The sequence below is a fragment of the Lycorma delicatula genome, chromosome 6 (genome assembly GCF_047948215.1).
Source record: "Lycorma delicatula isolate Av1 chromosome 6, ASM4794821v1, whole genome shotgun sequence".
Taxonomy (NCBI): domain Eukaryota; kingdom Metazoa; phylum Arthropoda; class Insecta; order Hemiptera; family Fulgoridae; genus Lycorma; species Lycorma delicatula.
The window spans coordinates 132,380,887-132,403,411 of record NC_134460.1 but is presented as its reverse complement, the minus strand read 5'-3'; positions in this window follow the sequence as shown (position 1 = coordinate 132,403,411).

Sequence of the window (22,525 nt, the reverse complement as noted above, 5' to 3'; positions counted from 1 at the left end):
GAATTAACTTAATTTACAAAGATAAGCCGTGACTAGTATTCGTATGTTTTTCGAGTTTAAAAATAAACTTAACAGTAGAATTTAAAATGTTATATAAGCAATAAATACATACTAAGAGCAAATAGTTCCAAACAATTAATTATTATTGTGTATTGAAAGAATAAACAAAATTAATCTTTTTACTGCAAACAGCTCTTGACAATGTTATTTATTTATTATTTACAACGTAGTAAAACTACTGTCAATACTACTAATAACGAAAAAAGCAGAATACAAAGAAATACAGTTTATTTTATTCAATTACCGGATGTCAGGTAACTGATATAAACGATTATAAAAATTCTCAGAATATATTAGTTTTTAAGCGTGGAATGTCTGACCTGTAATCACAAAAAATTTAACAAAGGTTGATCAAGTGAGAAAAAACTTATTGGCGCTCAAACAACTTCGCATGGTGTAATCAGTAAATATTTAATTCAAAATATGATTATATTACTAAGTACATTGTCCGGATATAATCCATGGTCTATCTAAAATAAAAAAAATTATAATAAGATGAAAAATAAACCGAAAACTTACATATTGTTTAACTTATATTTAATTTTTCTGGAAGGGAAATTTTGCAGAAAGCAGTTTATTTTCAAAAACTTCCTTCAACTGGTTTTATCCTTTTTATATGGTTTCCTAAGAATTCTAATGATCACATAGAATATTTTACGATAATTCATGACAAAGTTGCGTTTGATAAAGACTGAAAAGAATTATTGTATTAATAGAATTGTGTTACCTATTAAAAACCTGTCTAGACAATAACAAGGATAGTTTTACAGATAATTATAGTATTACATTATAATTTACAAAAATAATTCCTTTGTATTATGTAAATGAATTAAAAATTTATGAAAGTAAACGTAATAAAATGGAAAATCCATATTAATTCAGTTACTTTCTATTCTTTACGATTGTTGAACCATCTTGGTGTACTGATTCCACATATGTCGCTGGTTCATCTTTTAATAAATAAAAGAATGTTCAGCTATATTTAAATTATATCCTTTCATCTGTATGAATGTTATTTACATGTCTTTGTATGTTGAAACTGATTGTTATAATGTTCCTGTTCGTGTATTGTTGGTGTTGGATATAAAACTAGAATTAGAATAATTTTACAATAACACATTTTATGTATTATAAATAATTATTAGCTGGCAATTAGGCCATTAAATAATAAACAAATTCGATACACATTTACATAAAGAAGAAGATGATATAGTTAATATTTGATTACAATAAATAAAGAGGAGATGAACACATGTGATTTTACTACAATCTTCTATGTTGGCTGGACAGGTCCAGCCAACATGAACATGGACAGAATTAAGAAGATGTGTCTTTATTTGATTAAATAAATTCTATTTTATTAAAAAAATTAGAAATTAAATTAAACAAGTTATTCATTCCAGACGGTAGAATTCTAAATAAACATATATTAATTTCAATTAAATATTTAATAATTGCATACTTTTATTTCGATTGTATCAAAAATAAAATTTACCAATAACAATGTTCATAATCATTTTTTTGAATTTTTTAAAACATAATGTACAAAACTGATCCTTCGAAAACGTACTGTCGAAATGGCATGGATTTAATTTAAAAAAATATCTACGGAAAAAAAGACGCGTAAAAGATTTAATTCAATCTGTTTAAAATTACAGTCGAACAATTCATCCGTTTTTAATAAAATTCCCAGATTTGTTGTTAGCTCTTAGTTTTGTTTACATTAAAAGCATTAAAAAATATCCAGATGTCCTATTTCGTTCTTGATTCTCTCTTTCAACGGGGTTTTCTACTTTACGCATGAAGGTGGTGATTTCAGTAAAAAATTAATAAAAACGAAATTTTATATCCGTAAAATGTTATTCATAATATTTTTCATTTTTTCAGAAATGTTTTTCTGGACCTTATTATTCTCATACTGCTCAGAAATTTACGTAACTAGCTACTGTGATAAAAGTTGTGAACTAGATGGTATCAGATGTTTTATTTTGATTGTTAATTCGATCTATAAATGGTCGATAACAATGTTTGTTAAGCCATCTTTCTGAAACTATTTTTTTTTTTTTAATTAATCAACGGGTTTGAACAGTATCTTACGGAAAGAGGTTGATTTGATTTTGGGCTACAGTAAGATGTTAACTTTACTTAATTATTATTAAAAAAATATGACGAATACCTTCCTACGATTTGAAAACAAGGCATGATTCAAACTTCCAGACCCCGGTCATGCTTTGCTATCTGGAGAAAATTTTCTCTCCTGATACATTTTGTATTAAAACATCACTACTGACTACTTATACCAATTGTGCTATATTTGCAATGAAATTAAATTTTAAAAAGTCGTTTCATAATGAAGACAAAAATCGATGTTGCAGTTATTTTATTTAAATTTTTCTGTTAATTTATTTTAACTAAACCTATCCTGATTTTTTAACCATATTCGATTTTTAAGCGTATATGTAACGTATGAAAAACATTTAAAAATATGTACTTATCTTATCCAACGGTCCTCACCGAATTTGAAATGTTATTTCTTTTAACAAAACGTTCTCCATTTATCGGCCACTTTTCGAGTAATAGTCACATTAATGGAATTTCTTTATAAAAAAAATAAAATAAAAAAAACGAAACAGTATATTAATTTTAATAAATTGAACTGATAGATGCATACAGTAATTAAAAATAGTATTAAAATATGGGTGTACATTACTTAAAACAAAAATTATTTTTTTAGATAATTTTAAACAGGAAAGGTTCTGTATCGATCACATTGATAACAGATTATATTGCTGCTATTATTAACTGGTGCTTATAAGATGAATGACCGGTTAATCATTTCTTAACACTTATTATATTTTATCCAGAATGATATTTTTTTCATATTAATAGTTCTTACTTAAATATTATTAATTAAAAAATTACAGATAACCGAAATATTACTGGTTAAACTCGTCCAGATTAGTGAAGGATAAAGAGAAGGAATATTAAACTGTTAAAACAGAATACTCTTATAATTGTTTTAACGAAAAGTGGATTATTTTAGAATTCTTTATTGTGTGAATATAGATTTTAGAAATGAATTTTAATTGAATATATCAACAGATACGTGACTGTGGATTAAAATAAGACTATTCTTTATTTTTTAAATATTAATATGAAGAAATTTATTAATCTTCAAACTCATCGGCCTGTAAAAACTATCAAAATATTAAAAATATCAGGTTGTCTAAAAAGTACTAAGTCACTGTAGGTCAAAACTGAGAATACTTTTTTTTTTGTTATTGCAAAATTGTATTATACAACCACAATATGGACCACTTTTTTCGATGACCTTAATGCCATTTTTCCTGCAACGCCATAACCTTGACGCGATAGAATTTTGTTACGTTTCAGTAGAGATTCGCAGTTAGAAATTAGATCGAGTAAATTTTTTCGAGTCAGATCATGTGGCGACCAAAAGTCGAGCTTCTTTTGTATTCAACTTTCTCCAGATGGTTTAACGCTATTTAGTAATAAATATTTAGGTCATGACTGCTTACATGCCGGTCTTCTTCGACTTTTGCCGGAATACGTTAACACTATCTCGTGCGCAAAAGGCTCAATACGTTTTAGGCTACTAATAATAACTTGACTAATGATAGTGGCTTCATCGTTTTACCACCATCTTTTTTTTTTTTTTTTTTTTTGTTTTTTATTGATAACTTCCTTAAACTTTTTTGGGTTTTTTTTATTGATTTCTTGGACTGTTCATTTTCAGTATATTATAAATGTTTTTTTTATCAGTTATAACGTTAAATTTTCTTTTTTTTCTCTGAAATTAGTAATTTTTGATAGCTTGTTTATTTAATTTGTTTTATTTTTTCGTTGTTCTATATTTCAGAACTTTAAAAGGTATATTGTTTATATATTATTTTGTGTATTGTATGATTCTGAATCATACGCTGATATTAAGGAATTTATATTTTCGAAATGAATGCTGTAAGATAATGTCAATAGATTGATAAATATTTCAAATAATGAGGTTATATGAGAAACTGGTAAAGAGAGAACTTATGGAGTAGAAGTTCTCTCCGCTACGATATTAAGATACCACTCCAGAAAGACTACTAAAGATACCACAAAAAAACGTCCGATTTCCGTAGCGGAGTGGTATCGTCTCGGCCTTTCATTAGGAGGTCCTGGGTTCGAATCCCGGTCAGGCATGGAATTTTTCATATGTTAAAAAATTCCATATATAGGTACAAGCTTCTTGGTAAGCTTCTGAGTAGTTTATCTAATAAAATTTCATAAAAAGAAAGTAGTTAGTCTTAGAGGATAAATAATATAAAATATTAAAAATGCAATTTTGTATTGAAATAAATCGTTAAAGATAGTACGAAATTACTAAGAGTAATAACAAAAATTAAGTAGTACACTACTTTTCATAGTTCACTAATATTTTCTTTTCAATTTTTTTTTTTATTGATACCCTTTCGTTTACTGTCATCCTAGATCAATATTATCAAACTTTACAATTATTATTGTATTCTTGATGTATTAAATAACTGATACTACTTTTGAAAAGATAAAATTATCAAAACATAGTAAATTTGTTTTATCTGTAAAGAAAAATAAAATTAAAAATAGGAAATGACAAACTTAAAATGTGGGATTGAACAGCACGTTTTTTTTTGTTAACTATCTTTATCTTTTAGGATAGGTTATCATCTGGGGTCTTCCGGTATTATGTGGGAACCCGACAGTAATCCAAACCTCAACACCGCCTAACTCTAGCCCTTTAAATATCACTTGTTTCGTTTACAAAAAAGTTATTTCGAAGTGACTTCTCGAAAATATCACAGCGCCACCGTCTGTGCCTGAGGCGAGACCTTGCATTAATCATAAACTTTATTCCCCTTCGACAGCACTAGGCTTACTATTTTTTTTTTCACTAAACATACAACCATCAAATAAAAAAAACCTCTCTCTAAAATGCCGCAAATATTTGTCAATGTTTTTATTTTCATCGGATTATTAATCTTTTCTATAAAATCATTAAAACAGTTTAAAGTAAAACTACAAAATCAAGTAAACATATTTGATCTATCCTAAAATAAACAATTTATAACTTAAAAAAGGTGTAACTATCTAGACAATACAGGATATTTTACGGGAAAAAAAACAAATAATTTCAGAGTAGAAGATTCTACTGATGAAATAAAGTAAAAAATTAATTTATTATAATTTTGGAAATTATGAATTGCTTATGGTACACATATTATGAAGCAAAATTTCTTTTATTATTTATTTTTTTATATGAAAAAAATGGATTCCAACATTGTATCACACCAGTATTTAAGAAAATTGTTGTAAAACCCAAAAACTTGAAGTCGGGAAACAGTTAATCTTTTTAATTGGGTAATGAAAATAAAATTCGAATTTCTCTAACTTTTCTTTGTTTTATTCAACTTATCTTATAGAATTTTCTTCAAAATTAAATTATCCACAAGTTTCATTTTAAAGTTTAATGTGTTTATTACTCATTTAACAAAGTTATTGTACATCAAACATAAAAATCAGAGGATTTACCCCAATTTATTGATTTTTCACCACAAATTTCTCAAATTTTACTGCAGGTACGGTTCCGGGACCTATTTTATTCAATATTTCTGGTATAAAAACCATAAGAAATCTTTAACGTTGCCCTTTAATAAACGTGCTAAAAATTTCAGTACGTCCTCATTTCACCGGGGTAGCTGAAATCCGAATGATATCTTTCACTAGCCGTAACTCGCAAACGAAGCATTTTAGAACATATGTTTATATAAACCTTTTCCACTATTTTCATGAGTTGAATAGGTTATAAAAGTCTCGGGGTCCAAAATTCAGAAAGGAAAAAGTCCAAAATTCATTTTTTTATATTTTGGGCTTCTTTTGGACATTTTTTTTTAAGTCGATTGCATTCAAAAGGGGAGGTACACAACTAGAAGTTACAACAGACCAAAGTCTAAAATTTCAAAATTCTACGGCTATACGAGTTATGCGAGATTCATACGTACGTACGTATGTACAGACGTCACACCGAAACTAGTCAAAATCGATTCAGGGATGGTCAAAAAGGATATTACCGTTGAAATCTGAAAACCGAAATTATTGCGATTACAATACTTCCTTTACTTCATACAAGGAAGTAAAAATAGGAACAAAAAACTTTAGAAACATAAACATAAATACCTTGATAATGGACAACTTAAGAAGAGAGGCCTCGACCTGAGTGTCATTATTAGGTTCATAGGACCAATACATGTAACCCACCGGGTTGGTCTAGTGGTCAACGCGTCTTCCCAAATCAGCTGAATTGGATGTTGAGAGTTCCAGCGTTCAAGTCCTAGTAAAGACAGTTATTTTTATACCGATTTGAATACTAGATCGTGGATACCGGTGTTCTTTGGTGGTTCGGTTCAATTAACTACACATTTCAGAAATGGTTGACCTGAGACTGTACAAGACTACACTTCATTTACACTCATACATATCATTCTCATTCATCTTCTGAAGTAGTACCTGACGGTGGTTCCGGAGGCTAAACAGAAAAAGTAAAAAGGTCCAATACATGAACCCGCTTTATATCTTCCCCATTGTCTAAGTGGTTAGCAGCTAGATAGTTTACGTGGTCGTAAAGGTTTAGTTTGTACTATCAGATTGATCGTCTTATCGATACACAGAAACCTAAGTACCCGTAAACTTCGTTGATTCGTATAAACCATGCCGCCTGTGTAAATTTATTGTGGAAACGCTGAATAATCTCTATATCGCTGATGCTTGCTGTACCTCAGAGTTGATTCCGTATTTCCAAACCGGTTTTAGAATCATTATGTACCAAGGTAGATTTTTAGGTAGGAATTATAAGTCTTGTTTTCAAAGTAATATATTTAACGATATCTAATATAATGAAGTTTAACGGTTACTACCTGCGACCAAGGTAGTGCCAGCCACACGATCGGCCAGGATAGTGTCGATCCTGGTGTCATTAGTGTTCTTATGTGTCACGACCAGGATAATGTAACCCACTGGGTTGGTCTTGTGGTGAACGCGTCTTCCCAAATCAGCTGAATTGGAAGTCGAAACTTCCAGCGTTCAAATCCTAGTAAAGTCAGTTATTTTTACACAGATTTGAATACTAGATCATAGATACCGGTGTTCTTTGGTGGTTGGGTTTTAATTAACCACACATCTCAGGAATTGTCGAACTGAGACTGTACAAGACTACACTTCATTTACACTTATACATATCATCGTTCATCCTCTGAAGTAATACCTGAATAGTAATTCCCGGAGGCGAAAGAAGAGAAAAAGAAAAGACCAGGATAATGTACCACGACACTATCCTCTTCCTTGCATTATTATTATTAACAGTACGAAACCTATTTCAGAGATTCCAGGTAGATACTGTGCATCTATGTGTTTATGGTTTTTAAACTTTGATAAGTAACAATAACATATTATTTCTTTCGAATTGTTGTAGTAAAGTTTTAAACTTGAGAGTAGCGATTCCAAGAACTGTAGTAATGTTGCTTTTTACATTTTTGTAAAAATGGGATATGATAATTTTCTTCTTGTTAAATGAGTTGTTAAAAAAAAATGAAACGAACAGAATTTATTTAGTAGATAAAATTATTATTTCACTTTTTTTATAACACATTATGATAGCGGAAAGACAGATGATTACTTATGTTAACCTAAAGTAAATAAATTAAAAAAAAATAATGATCTGATAATCAGCTATCAACAGTTGATGAAATAATGATAGGCAATAAGAAACTTATTATCACCTGCTAGTTAAATACGAATCATAGTATTTAACGCTCAAATCTACAGATGATGTCATAGGTGAGTTTCAGGAAGAAAGGTTATTGACTTCTTCTATTTAAATATGAATTTTTCTGAGTCAATGTACTTTAGGATGTTCATTGTCAATTATTATTATTCAAATATGTTACACACTAGATAAGTTGTACACTTAAATATCACTTTACATGGTGTAAAATATTTTCCTTTTTTTTGTGTGGTAAAGATTGCAGGAAATATGAGATGATGAACAATAAAATAAATTTTATACATTACTTTTTTTATAGCTGGAAAATTTCAGTTCCAAATGTTTTTATATTTGAACAATTTATCAGCATTTCCGCTATAAAATGTTTCATATTTTTTTCATTTTAATAATAAATACAATAATATTTACTTACATTATCTTTTGTGCACACACTCATGCTCACACTCTCACTCTTCTCTCTCTCTCTCTCACACACACACACACGCGCGCGCGTGCGCGCAGGATGGTGATGATAATAATAATATATATGAACGTTTAATACTTGTTACGAAAATATAAAAACATTTATTAATTTGAGTTTTAGTCCTGGACTATTTTTTAAACGATACTTAAACATGTAAATAATAATAATAATAATAAAAATAATAATAATAAACTTTTCCTAAAAGTATAGAGCCAGTTAAAAAAAGGATACCGTGAAAATTTATTTAAAACTTGAATAAACAATTCATTTATATATTTTTTCAAGTACACGAATAAAAGGAAAAAACCATTTATGATAATATTGAAGTGAGATTTTAAGTACAATTATAACAATAGCTATTATTTCAAGTCGCTAATGAAATGTTCAACAAGTCCTCGTTTAACGTCATCCCATGGATAGTGTCATAACGTCATAAGAAGACGATATGATAAAATCGTATTCTATTACAAAAATAATATAAAAATTAAAAAATGTTTTTTTATACATCACTGTTGAGTGAAAACTGATCGTGATTACGTCGTTTGTTCCAGCATCAGCTCTCTTGAAAATATTGTTCCTAGCGTAAATAAAACTGGGGAACAAAAAGGAATTTTTTTTTTGTCTCAGGAAGAAATATACGTAATTCTGATAATATTTCTTCTTCTGAATTGAAATATGATATCGGTTTTCCCCCATCACGCAAGGTTTTCGAGACCCAAGCATTTATAATTTCAAACATTTTAATACTCTCTGCATTCTTAACTACACAATATTCAAACATTTGACTCACCTAGAAAGTAAGAAATGACGATTTTCTTCTATATTTTGCCTGTGGAGCATCCCTCTTGATCGTCCAGCAGTAGTCGGCCAGCATATTAGGATTTCATTTGTATTGATACCTCTTTTCCAGAGCTAAAATCTCCCGATGAAAATGATTCTGTGAAATAAAAAATAAAAAAAATCAAATATTCATTAATCTAAGTTATTAAAATAATTCAGTGGAATTATATTTTATTTTTTTAAATGCTTTTAGTATATATGCTCTTCTTTTATACGTAACTATTAGTTCTTAATGTATGTGTTGAATAAAAATGTAAAAATAATAAAAAAATAAAAACATGTATTTGTATTTCAGGTTAGTACTAAGTAAATTGACTTAAGCAATGATTGAAATCTTGATTTTTCTATTGGGGAATAGTTTCAAATATTAACGTTTCGATAACGCATCTATTTTTCGGAATATAAATACACGGTTAAATGAGGATTTATTGAATTTCAATTTTTGTTTTCAAAGTAGATATCACAAAAAAATATACTCTCAGCAATATGAAGAAAATTAAGTTCTTCACATTACGGTAATAACATATATAGTTGTACTAAACTGTATCTAACGTTGTTACACTGGTGTATAGGTCTACACCAGCGTTTATCAGCCTGGGAGTCGCGGTGATATAAAAGGGGGTTCGATCGCAAAATAAGCCTAAAACTTTACATGTAAACAATAATGAAATCATTTTATGAGAAATAATCATTTATTATACATACATATTACTTACTTATATACATTTTTTACACACGTAAAGAAAATAAATGAATGATATGGTTGCGTTTGTTTTTCACCTGAAAGTTTCTTCATACGTGGATCAATGTTATAAACACATAAAATCAAATTATTTATTAGACGATTCTTATATTTAATTTTTAGCGCAACCATAGACGGTAAACCCTTTTCACAGAAGTAAGATGTGGCGAAAGGGATTAATATCTTCAATGCTTCTGTGACTAAATTTCCATATTCACTTCGACAAGCAAGCCAAAACGTATCTAAATCTTTAGATGTAAGTTGTAGTTGTAACGTTTTAACGGCTGACATTTCGATGAGCTGGTCATGAATCTGGGTTGTGGTTGGGGGTGTCGTAAAACATTCATTATATATATATATATTTTTTTTTTTTTTTGACTTTTTGGTGTCGTGGAGCTAAAATGGTTGAGAATTACTGGTCCATACTAATAAATCCCTATATGTGTACTCAGTCTGTAATATCTAAAGCTCAAGATACAATATTATTTTCTACACTAACAATGATTGATAATTTTTTTTTAATAATAAAACAACGCTTTATTCCTTTCCCTCCTACTGCTGCAGTAGAGCTGTAGCTATAGAGGCAAAGTATGGTAATCGGTCCAATTTGGACATATGCAGTTTTCACCGGATCTTTACATTTTGACACCTAAGGAACCCACAAAACCAGATGGAAATTTTCCGGATCTTCGTATGTACGCACGCGCGCCGCTAAATCACCTTACATTTTCAGAGCTACTCAACTGACAGACGACTCGACCGTCTTGATCAGAACTTGGTCAGATTATTTCCACTCGTATATACGGAGCATTGATGCCATTAAATATTCAAGTTAAAAGGTCAAGGAGGTGAGGCTACAGAGGAAGGTTACTCTCAGTATCTCGAGATTTCGCCTAATTAAGGTCTTAATTTTCTTAGGCCATTTATTAACAACTAAAAAATAATATTTCAAACAAAAAATTTGCAAAATCTCATACCCACCCGAAAAAATGCTTTAAATAAACTAGTGGCTAAGTGAGTACAGTATGTCATTAGTACCCCTTCTCATCACAAGGAGCGCTAGTGTAGCACTGACGTACAGCTGCTTGTAGTCGTCTTTCATCAACCCACCGGGTTGGTCTAGTGGTAAAGTCGTCATCGTAAATCAGCTGATTTCGATATCGAAAGCTCTATGGTTCAAATCCTAGTAAAGACAGTTCACTTTTATATGGATTTGAATACTAGAAAGTGGATACCGGTGTTCTTTGGTGGTCGGGGTTCAATTAACTACACATCTCAAGAATGGTCGCCCTGATACTGTACAAAATTACAGTTCATTTACATTCATACATACCGTCCTTTGAAGTAATAACTTACATTGGTTCCGGAAGATAAACAGAAAAAGAAAGTCGTCTTTCATTCTTTTCCTGGTTATCCTCCGGCACCAGCTATATGTATTATAACGTTATAGGTGAGCGGTAGAATTAAATAAATGATTAATATTTAAAAAGGTATTTAAAGTGGCCGCTAGTACCACATACTCGCGCGAATGAAATACAGTATGCGCTCGCGCTTTAGTTAGAATCGTTGAATTAAATGAACAAAAAATATTATATTTAAATAAAATGTTAAATATTTTAAATTAAATTGTGTGTGATGTATGTGTAAACCGTGCATCGGAAAAAATCCGCATGACGGGAAAGTCCTACAACTGTGTTGTCAGTTTTTTTTAATATTTTATTTGGACATCTCTTAGCGGTTTTTGAAATATTCATATTGTATTTCTCATAACGTTTCCAGATTTACATTCTTAAATAAAAAAATGCATAATTTCAAAGTTCAACTCTTTAAAGTACGAAATAAAATTTTCTTCTTTTTTAATTAAGCGTAATAACTTTTCGATTAGGTCTGTAATAAATTGAGTTAAATATATAAAAAGTCTATAATAGCTGACGATATATTTAAAATCATATTAGCCATAACACTATAGGGATAGACAAATAAATATTTTATTTTATAAAAATAGAGATGAAATGACTGACTATTGACCTTTTACTTTCCTGGCATCATAGGTCTGGAGCTATGCTACAAGAAGTAAATATGATAATCTGACAAAAAATTTTTTTTTCATTTCTCGACGATTCATGACCCAGGGATCCCCAAAAGAAGATAATATTCGTACGTACAAAAAAAAAAGGTTATTAAACACATGTACATGTGTTGTGTTTGAAGCTTAATAACTTTTTACTGGATAGGCCGATTTTAAGGAGATTTGACTCAGAGACTCGCGTATATGGGGTAATTTGTTGGTAAAAGATTGGGGTCAATATGGGTTTCCCCAATCGGTATACCACTCAGTTTCTTACCGGACATGATGTCTTTCGGACGAGTTTGGCTAGGCTTCGTTTTGTGATTCGAGTCAATATCCGGATCGTGGGACTGACGATACAATGGACCACGTACTCTACGTCAGTTCCCGATATGAGGTCGAAAGTTCACGAGCTGTTAGGGAACTTGAGAGAATACATTCTTTTTTTTGGATCTCCGTATTAACTGGATGATCCGCGAGTTGTGGTCTATAGTGGCTGGTTTCTTTGCGGTGTGTAGGTTTGCAGAGGTGAGTTTAATCGAGGTATTTGATCGTGGTAGGGTCCAGGGTGTCTAGGGTTCCGGCCTAGGCATTGGATTGATTGGAGGTAGGCGCATTGGCATCGTGCCACTATTGGTATTGTTTGCGATTCTATTTGGGGCGTGGGTGGCCGCGCTGCCGGGGGCGTAGCTTCTTTCTGCCGGTGGCGGTCTATGATCGTGATTTAGTAATGCCGCGCGAGACTCCATGATGGGACCGAGTGGTTGTGCGGGATTTGTCCCCGGTTCTTGCGCGGATCGGAATGAGGTTACGTTCTCCTTTTTAGGTGACCTAATTTGATTGATTTATTTAGGTGTAGGTCTGAATTTATATGTTGTGCAAAACATAAATTTGATTGGTATGAGTGTAGCACTGATTTAACTTACAAATCGTTCGTTATCTGAAGCATTCACAGTCACGAACGGTGTTGTCAAATTTAGACTAGGCACGAGGTCCGCCCTTCCGCGGTCTTGGTTAATTAGTTTGACGAAATCATGTTAAGTTGGGAAGATGTTCGTTTGAGGCCTACGTGAAGGCAAAATTTGATTTGTATTTTGCTGATGCAAATGTCTGCCGAGGCATTTACATCGGTGGCATCCCGACCGAGGCCATGACTGTGAGATGTAATCAGTTAGAGGGTCTAAAGACGACCTCCGGTAAAGCCCTTCAGGGCTCTGAACGGAGGGGGTGGTTTGACGACCGGTAACGTCACAAGTGTCTTCCCTCTACGGGGTTGTGATGGGGTCAATATACCCAGTGAGTGGGGTATGTAGTTAGTTTGGGGTCAATTTTTTCAAAAGTTTGCAAACATATCCCACTTTATATTAAGCTCAGTACATGCTTCCATGCTTACCTTAATATTTAAAAAATATTTTTGCCTATTCTCACCATTTCCCAAAAATCGAAAAAGCTATTTTTTTATTTATTTCATATTTTTTAACCGAATTTATTTTTATGTCTTCCTAAGCATTGTAGTAGTTCAAGTGGTCTAAAAAAATACTTTGGTGGCAATATTGTGGGTGCGGAAACCGATCAAACTAAAAATATCGATTTTTTTTTAATTTTTTAAAACTTTTTTTATTTATTATTAATTTATTATAACTTTTAATTTTTTTTTAGTTTATTACATTTAACATAAACGTATACAAATCAAAATTCAAATCAAGATTTTTGAGGTGGGGGAGCAGAAAAAATCGTTTCTTTAATTTTTATAACCTTTTTTCATTTATGTAGGAATAAATAACCAATTCTGGGAATAACCACTTTCTTGTCAGTTTTTTAAAAGTATTTAAGAGAAAGTCATATTTAACGTAATAATCGGTGTAAGAACACCGTTTAAATTTAATTAATGTGTTTATGTATTTCTTAAGTCAATTTTTTTTTTTTAAGTACAATGCTCTGTTGGAATAATTCAGAGTTTGTACTCATGTTATCAGAATTTTGTGTTAAGAAATTATAAAAACATATTATTAATATAATTTGTACTAATTAAATACTTCCTCAAAAAAAATAACCAATAAAAGAAAAATATATTGAATACAATACACGTTTAAATAATATCACCCAGCAGTATCAAAATAGTGTCGACGTAATCGTAACATCGGTTTTATTTTGTCTAGATTATCATTATCATTGTATTTCGCAACATTTACCTTGTCCCCATTAACAATATTGCTATTTCTTAATCAGGAATTATCACAATATTTTAGTCCATAATAACATGTTCCTTTAATGACAATGACTTGATTTTGAAATACCTAATTGGCAAATTTAAAGAATACTGATTATATTTTTTGTTTCTTCCTTTGCTTTATATATCGAGAAGGAAGAAAAATAGAATTTCAATAGTTTTACATATATGTAAAAATATATAATGCTGGAGTAAAATAAGAATAAAAGGATATATACACTAGCATCCCCGTTACGGCTTCGCCCGCACTATTTGGTTACTTATGTTTCTCTTCGCAGTCAGGGGATATTTAACAGGTCAAAGCTCGCTTCGCTGGCCCTTCCCTTCTAGCCAAGGGTTCTGCCTCCTGGACCCTTCTGTTTTCATTAAACTCATGTTTGTGAGAATAATAATGAAAATAAAAATTAAAGCCGATTCTATTTATACAAACTATCAGAGTATATTGTAATTTCTTCAGAACAACATTTTGGTCAGTATAGAACCCAAAACGTTGAGTGATCTCAAGAATACGGATTTCAACAAAATAGTCGATCTCCATTCCTTCGTACGGGAAAAATGTATTTCGCCTGGTTTCTTAGCGTTACCCGACAAATACCTCTAGAGGTTGACTGTTTCGTTTCCATTTTTTTTAATTAAAAATGTTTTTTTTAATGATTTTTAGTCAAGTATCCTAAGACAAGTGCAGCCAGTAGTCGCATCGTTTATAGAGTAACAGCGGCAGTGGCTGTGTTGATTTAGCCGCCATGCGGTACACCGTCGCACCCTTTAAAAAATCGAAATTAAAAAAAAACCGAAAATGGTTTTTGAATATTTGTCTTAAGAGTATTTGCAAGCCCAAATCAAATGAAAAAATGTTTTACCTTTCTTTACCCTTTCAAGGTCGAATTTCGAAAAATCAAAGAACTATTTTGTAGATATTCAGATCAAGATTACACACACCAAAATTCAAGTTGATACCTTCATTTTTTACAGAGAAATTAAAAGAATAGTCGGGTTTCGAAAACTTAGGATATTTTTTCATATATAGATATATTTTTTAATTGCTATTATTGAATTATTACTTATTATAAGATTTTTTTTTTACAATCGGAGGTTAATAATTAGTAATAAATCAATATATTTAAACTAGCGGACCCGACAGACGTTGTCCTGTTCAAACGTTGTAAATCCAAAAATTAAAAAAAAATTCAAATAAACTATAAATTGTTTGGACCGTTTTGATGAAAAAATATGTAAAAAAAAAAAAATTATTTTTAAAATACCTAACGCCACCACGCATACAGTTATCACAACTCGACCTATCAATTGCGTGTGAGTGTATCTGTATTCTATAAACTTAAATGTCTTGAGTACAAACTTAAAACTATCTTAAAAAATAGCAAGAAAGAAAAAATTGAAGTCACTTTTATGACAGGTATATCATTTTTAATGTACACAAATATATTTTTAATCTTAATATTAACAGGAATAAAATTTTTTTTTTTTTTTTTTTACCTTAATGCGATTTGATGGACAATATTTTTAGTTAATCCCTGAGGAGTATAAACGAACAAACTTGATGGTCTGCCAACCCTTGAACACGCAACATATAATTGGCCATGCGAAAAGCACGGAGTTTCTAGATCCAACCCAAAAATTGACATTGTTTGGCCTTGTGACTTATTTATAGTCATTGCGAATGTCAAGCGAATTGGAAGTTGCATACGTTTGAATGGAATGGACGAGTCTGAAGGGATCATTGGAATCCGTGGTAGAAGAACAACTTCACCTTGAAACTTGCCGTTAAAAATGGTAGCTTCAAGAACATTGCACATGATTTTTTTATGACCAATCGCGTACCATTACATAGATTTAGTGTGTTCAAATTTCGAAGCAAAATGATTGGTGAACCGATATTCAATCGCAAGTTATGTGATGGCATTCCAGGTAAATCCAGTGAATTCAAGAATTCAACAGGATACTTGACAACTTCCTCAGTTTCGACAACAGTGTCGATCGATTTGAATGATATTTCATTGCCAGGCAATGACTTGTATTTTAAAATTAATTTCGTCGACATCTATATTGTTTGCGACCAAAATAGCTGGCTCACGTAGCCACGCATGATTACTGTAATTAGCTTGTAAATCTGGAAATATACTTTCAATCAAAGCATCTTTATACTTATACTTTCAATTAAATTTAATAGTAAATTAAAAACAATTTTAGAAAATATTTTATAAAATTAATCAGCTACAAAAAATTATAACATCAATTTTTTAAATATACTTTAAAGTATAATTATTATAAGTAACGTATATTTTAATTTTATAAATGTTTTATAAATTTATTTTACAAATTTACAATTTTATTTTCAAAGAGCAGTTCAATACTTCATAAGTTGGATAGAATCAAATGAGAACTGACAATTTAAATTTGTAGGTTAAGTTGATTGTTATTGAATGCACGTGTATACATCATTAAAACTCATGAAAATTCATGTAAAATATTCTCACTTCATTACTGCGCCTTACAAATTTGCAGAATGTATATTTTTTAATTACACTTTAAAACGTTATTTCAATAAATAATAATATAATATAATATTCTCAATCAGCGCGCAATTCTAGTACATAAGAATTTTAATGTAATAACAACACTAAGCTACGACGCATGTAACTGATATGCGAAAAAGCAAAAAAATAAAAAAAATTCCTAGAATCTGATCGCAGCACCAACTACCTAAAAAAATTCTAAAACGCGATCGCACCGCTGCCAACCGGATCCAATTGCGAACCTTAACCACCCCAAGATCAACAAAAACAAATAAATAAATTAAAAAAACATTTTCCATCGGATCAAATTGCGAATCTAAACCATTCTCGAATTTACTTAATCACACACACAAAATTTGATCAAAATCAGTCCAGCCGTTTAGGAGGAGTTCAGTCACATACACACGCACAGAAGAACTTTATATATATAAAGATAAAAAAAGAAGTCGGATTCCAACCGATACGTCTTCCCCTTGTAAGATCCAAATATTTCATTAATTAAAATTTTATTTGGTTATAACTCTGAAATCAATGAAAATAAGAACGACTTAATGTGTATCGTTAAAAAGCTCTCAATGAGGGCTTATTACTGTAGTTAAGAAAAAGTCCAAAATTCATTTTTTTGATCTTGGGCTTTTTTTGGACACTTTTGTTCCAGTTGATTGCAATCAAAAGGTGAGGTGCATAACTAGATGTTACAACAGTCCTAAATCCAAAATTTCAACATACTACGGCTAATCGTTTTGGAGTTATGGGGGTTTAAACTTTCTTGATCTCAACAGAGATCAAGCCGAAACTAATCAAAATGGATTCAGGGATGGTCAAAATGGATATTTCCATTGAAATCTGAAACCAAATTTTTTCGTGATCACAATTCTTCCTTTACTTCGTAAAAGAAAATAAAAATTTCGTACAAGAAAGTAGAAATTAATTAACTTAGTAAAATTAAGCAAATTTTACTTAAAAATTTACCGTTTTAATTAAAAAATTCGAGTAAACCAAAAATCGCATATTGTTTTAAAAAGTGTGCTGTAGTATTTTTGTATTTTGGTAGTCAAAACATTCTCCTTGTTCTCCAAAATTTTCTTTGGAAGATCTTTTATACATTTCTCTGTGTTAGCAGAATCTCATTCGTTAGTTATTATATGGAAATGCAATATCTTGTCTACATCTGCTATTTTGTTAATTAACTGTGAATCCAAATATACAATTTTCTCAATCAATTCCGAACGATCTTTTTCAGATGTGTCCTAAGTTTTTACTAAATGGATTTTTAAAAATTCTTTGTTGTACGTTTAATTTGACGTAATGTTAATAAATTATAAGTTAAACTAAGAAACTCTAATTTAAAATATATATTTCTGACGGCAGTCAGAAATATATATTAATCGGTCTTTTGTTATTTCACCTGTTAACGAGTTAAGGCATAATGTCTATGTAAAACAAGCTATTACACCAATGTAATGCATTTTCATTGCAATGTATTTCTTTAAAACATGTAATGTATTTTAATGAAAAATAACTAATAAAAAATACTAATGAAAAATAACATTTTACTCCAATGTAATGTATTTTCATTGTTAACATCATTCGACTGATATTAATCAATCAATATAGACATGCGTAAGAATAGAATCACCATAATAAAGGTTTCTTAAAATGGATATTAGAATTAAAACGGAGTGTATATATATTCATTAAAACATAATCTTTCGTGAGTATGAAAGATTACATTTTAATGATTATTAATTCTTTATGTAACAAAACCTTAACAATACAATATGTTTTCTTTTAATATTATTGTTATAAGAGGTGAGAATTGAACTATACTAATATCGTTACCTTTATTACCGATGAATCTAAAGCCTAAAATGACAGTTGAGCATAATGAGAGTAAATCGAGAGATTTTATTTCGCATTATGTTTTTTGATAAATTATGCAATTTCATTTCATTACTAAAATCTTCCTTTAAAGTCTGAACATAAACAAAACATAAAAAAAAGTAGAATGCTCTTTCTCAAAAGGGATAAAATAGAATATTAAATTGTTTTTGGAAAGATAAAAGAGATGCAAAAGAATAATACACAAATATTGAAAATTAGCAATGAAGTGTAAATAGAAAAGCTAGGAGCTGTTGGAGGGGAAAGTAAGGTTAGAACGAAATGAATGTGAGGATGTGTGGAACCTGAACCTGAACCCTGCGGTAACGGGATGGAAATATTATTACAGAATAAAAGTTACATTTATATCCAATACTCTTCTCTAATTAAGAGTTCCACCTATCCATATAAATGATCTACTGCAAAATTCAGTTTCACCTTTGGATTCCGCATATAGTGCTCTCAGCTTACGCTTAATTATTCACCATATTTTAGATCTTTTCCTATTATTGAATTTTGTTTAGCGCATGCAAAGTGTATATTCAAAAGCAATTTCTCCTCAATTTTAACTGTGAAAACAAGTATTAAAGCATAAAATCTTGAACAATATATTCTCTACATTGAGATATCATAGACAATATTGGTACTCCCCAACCAAGTAAAATTATTTTCATGACTGCCACTTTCTCAGGCCACCTATATTTAAAAAAAAACATCTCTAATAAAAAAGTCTGGAATTAGGCTTGTTTATATCTATCAAAAAGTGCAGTGTCTTACCTTTCCTATCATAATTACATATTTCTGTATCGTAATTTGTAAATAATCCCGACACCTTCAGTACGAGCTTGCATTTTAGGCTTTCTTTAAAACATTACAATGAAAACACTGTTATTTAGTTTAATACATAGAAAATATATACAAACTTTGTATTAAGAAACAAATCTCAACTTCTATCAAATAACTGGTATTGCTAGCTTAAAATAGATAATATGAGGATAATGGATTGTTCTATTAACTAGAATTAGAAATTGGATTTAAAGGATGTGTAAGAAACAAGAATTTATAAGATCAGTAGTCGTCAGGATGTGAAATTTCTTTTAACGAAATTAGGTTGCTTTGAGCCAAAAAGCGGTTGAAATCTCGTTTTAAATCTAGTGAAAAAATCTATTAAGGTCGCTGTTTATATCAGATATGATATAATGCTCTTTCTTATGTTTTTATTTTCATCTTATTTTTGTTTTTACAACCTAAATGTCATTTCTAGCCTTCTTTTTCACTATTCTTTATTCTATACCACTCTACGTATTTTCCACTCTTTTCTCTTTCCAATCTAGTTTGCCCCCATACTTTTTCTTTTCAAGAGTGAAATGTATTAAAAGATTTGCTACCCTGTAGGTCACAATTGCTCTCAGCTGTACTTTCTCTACAGTGAATCAGATTCACTTTCTTTCATGAATTTATAGTCTCCCTTACCATCTTACTATAATTCATGTGTAACATTAAAAAAAAAAAAATAGACCCTTGGATTAAAATACAGCGTGATATCTGTCATAATGAAGCTTTTATATATAACACGCATAAGGAAAAGTATATTATTTAAACACTTTTTTTAATGTGAAGAAGTGGTATCGACGGTTACCGTTTAGCGTTTGAAAGGCTATATTTCGATGATAAAAATCATGATTCCTAGATTTCTCACGAACTAACGTATTACTTTAATCTGTGTTTTAGGAACAAATGAAGAGAGCTCTTTATACTAGGCTGAACTGTTAAGTTTGTCTAAATATCATTTTGAAGGAGAGAAAAAGAATAGAGAAAAAATGTGATGTAAAATGATGAAATTAAAGGATATTAAATGTGACAAATTTCTTTGAAGCTGTGTTAATTGAATAAATCAATTAATTTTTACATCTTGCCACTCCTTTAAAATTAAGCTATTTTGTGTTACTCAAATATAGAATTTAAATAAATCTCAATTCTAATTTCGTTATGAGGTTTTTATTATTTCATCGAATAATAAATTTATGTACATAAAACTTTTAAAGAAATGATGATGTGTTTAATTTTAACAATTGGTTATACATATTTTAATCAACAAGGAGTCAAACTGATTGTCTATACCCGTTTCTCATAATCTTTAAAATTTCTTGTTTGCTATTGGTTGACACGAGCTGAAATGTGATAATTTAATGCATATTGACATGTAGGAGGAACCAAGAGGAGAAAAATTTAGGAATTGGTCTGAAGGTAGGGCAAATAATGAATTTAAAGACAGAACAATGAATAATTATTGAATAAGTGCTCTGAGGGAAAAAGAAAAATAAATTATATAAGGTTGACAGAAGGATGTGACGTTTTTAAGAGTTAAATCACCGAATGTCCAACAAATAATTTCCAAAATAGAACATATGGCAGAATATGGACTAAAGATTAATTACAAGAAAACAATATTAATGAGGCAATGAATGAAAAACAATAAATAAATAAATATCTAAACAAAATAAAAGATAATTGATAAAATAAAACTATATTAACAAAAAATTGTAAAACGAAAAATTAAATAAAAATCAGAATAGAAATGGGTAAAGAAGCGTTTAATAGAGTGGATCAAATTAGATGGAAGATGGAGTTAAACTTCAAGAAGTGTCTTGTGACGTAATACTCGTACATTTAGAGTGATCTTGTGTATGAACACGCAAAAAGGATGTGAAGACAAACAATAACAGAAAAATTGGAGCACTTGAAATTTGGAAGTTATGGAGGTGGAGGGATTTTTGCTGACCGACAAAGTTAAATATGATGGTAATGAGGAGCGTGTATAAAAGTAATAAGGAGCGTGTATAGCGTGTATTTAATCAGAACAATTCGAAATAGGAAAGCTGATTGATTTGGAAATAAAATAAGAGGAGAATGATTAATCAAAAAAGTGTGCTAGAAGAATCAGTAGAAATTGCAAAGAATACCGGGTGATTCAAAAATAACTTCACTACTTTAAAAGCATATAAAAATGAATTGATATACAGAGTCAATTGTGATCTCATTTCATAGAAAAAAATATAAAGTTTGACACCCAACATTCACTTTGGTTCGATATGGCTTCGATTTGTAATGCAACATACACAGTGTACCAAATAAGTAATGAGACTGATTTTTTCCAGGAATACTTTAAAGAAACGCGCCAAACGTGGTAACAATTTCACCCGCTAGATTATGCTGTACACGCAGACACTTCAATTGTGTCGATGACTCAGCCAGTGTATGCACAGCAACCGTGTATGTAACGTTGTGAAAGTAACGGCAGTGAAACGTAGCATCATGGATCAAAGAGCTGTGAAAAAATTTTACTGTAAATTAGGAAAAACGGCATCAGAAGTTTACATAGGTGTTTTAAGTTCGATCCAGAGACAAGATGTCAGAGTACGGAATGGCATGGAACACCGTCACCGAGGCAGAATAAACTAAGGTTGCAGAAATCACGCATCAAGGCAATGGTGATTGTTTTTTTCGATGCTTCCGGAGTGATCCATCATGAATGTCTCCCTGAGGGTACAACAGTGGCCGGACAGTACTATTTAGGAGTCATGCAACGACTCTTTGCTCGCATGCGTCGTGTCAGGACGCATCTGTTCCAAAGCAAGAGTTCGGTTCTTCTGCATGACAATACACCGGCTCACTGTGCATTACTCGTGAAACTGTTTTTAGCATCAAAGTAGATCTGTGTGCTCGAACCCCCATCCTATTCGCCTGATTTGGCACATGCATACTCTTTTCTATTTCCGACAATTAAAAGTGCTTTAAAAAGAAAATGTGACATTGAGGACATCCAACGTGCTGTGACCGACAGACTGAAGGAGGTATACAATCAGGATTACCAGCGTTCTATCAACTTGT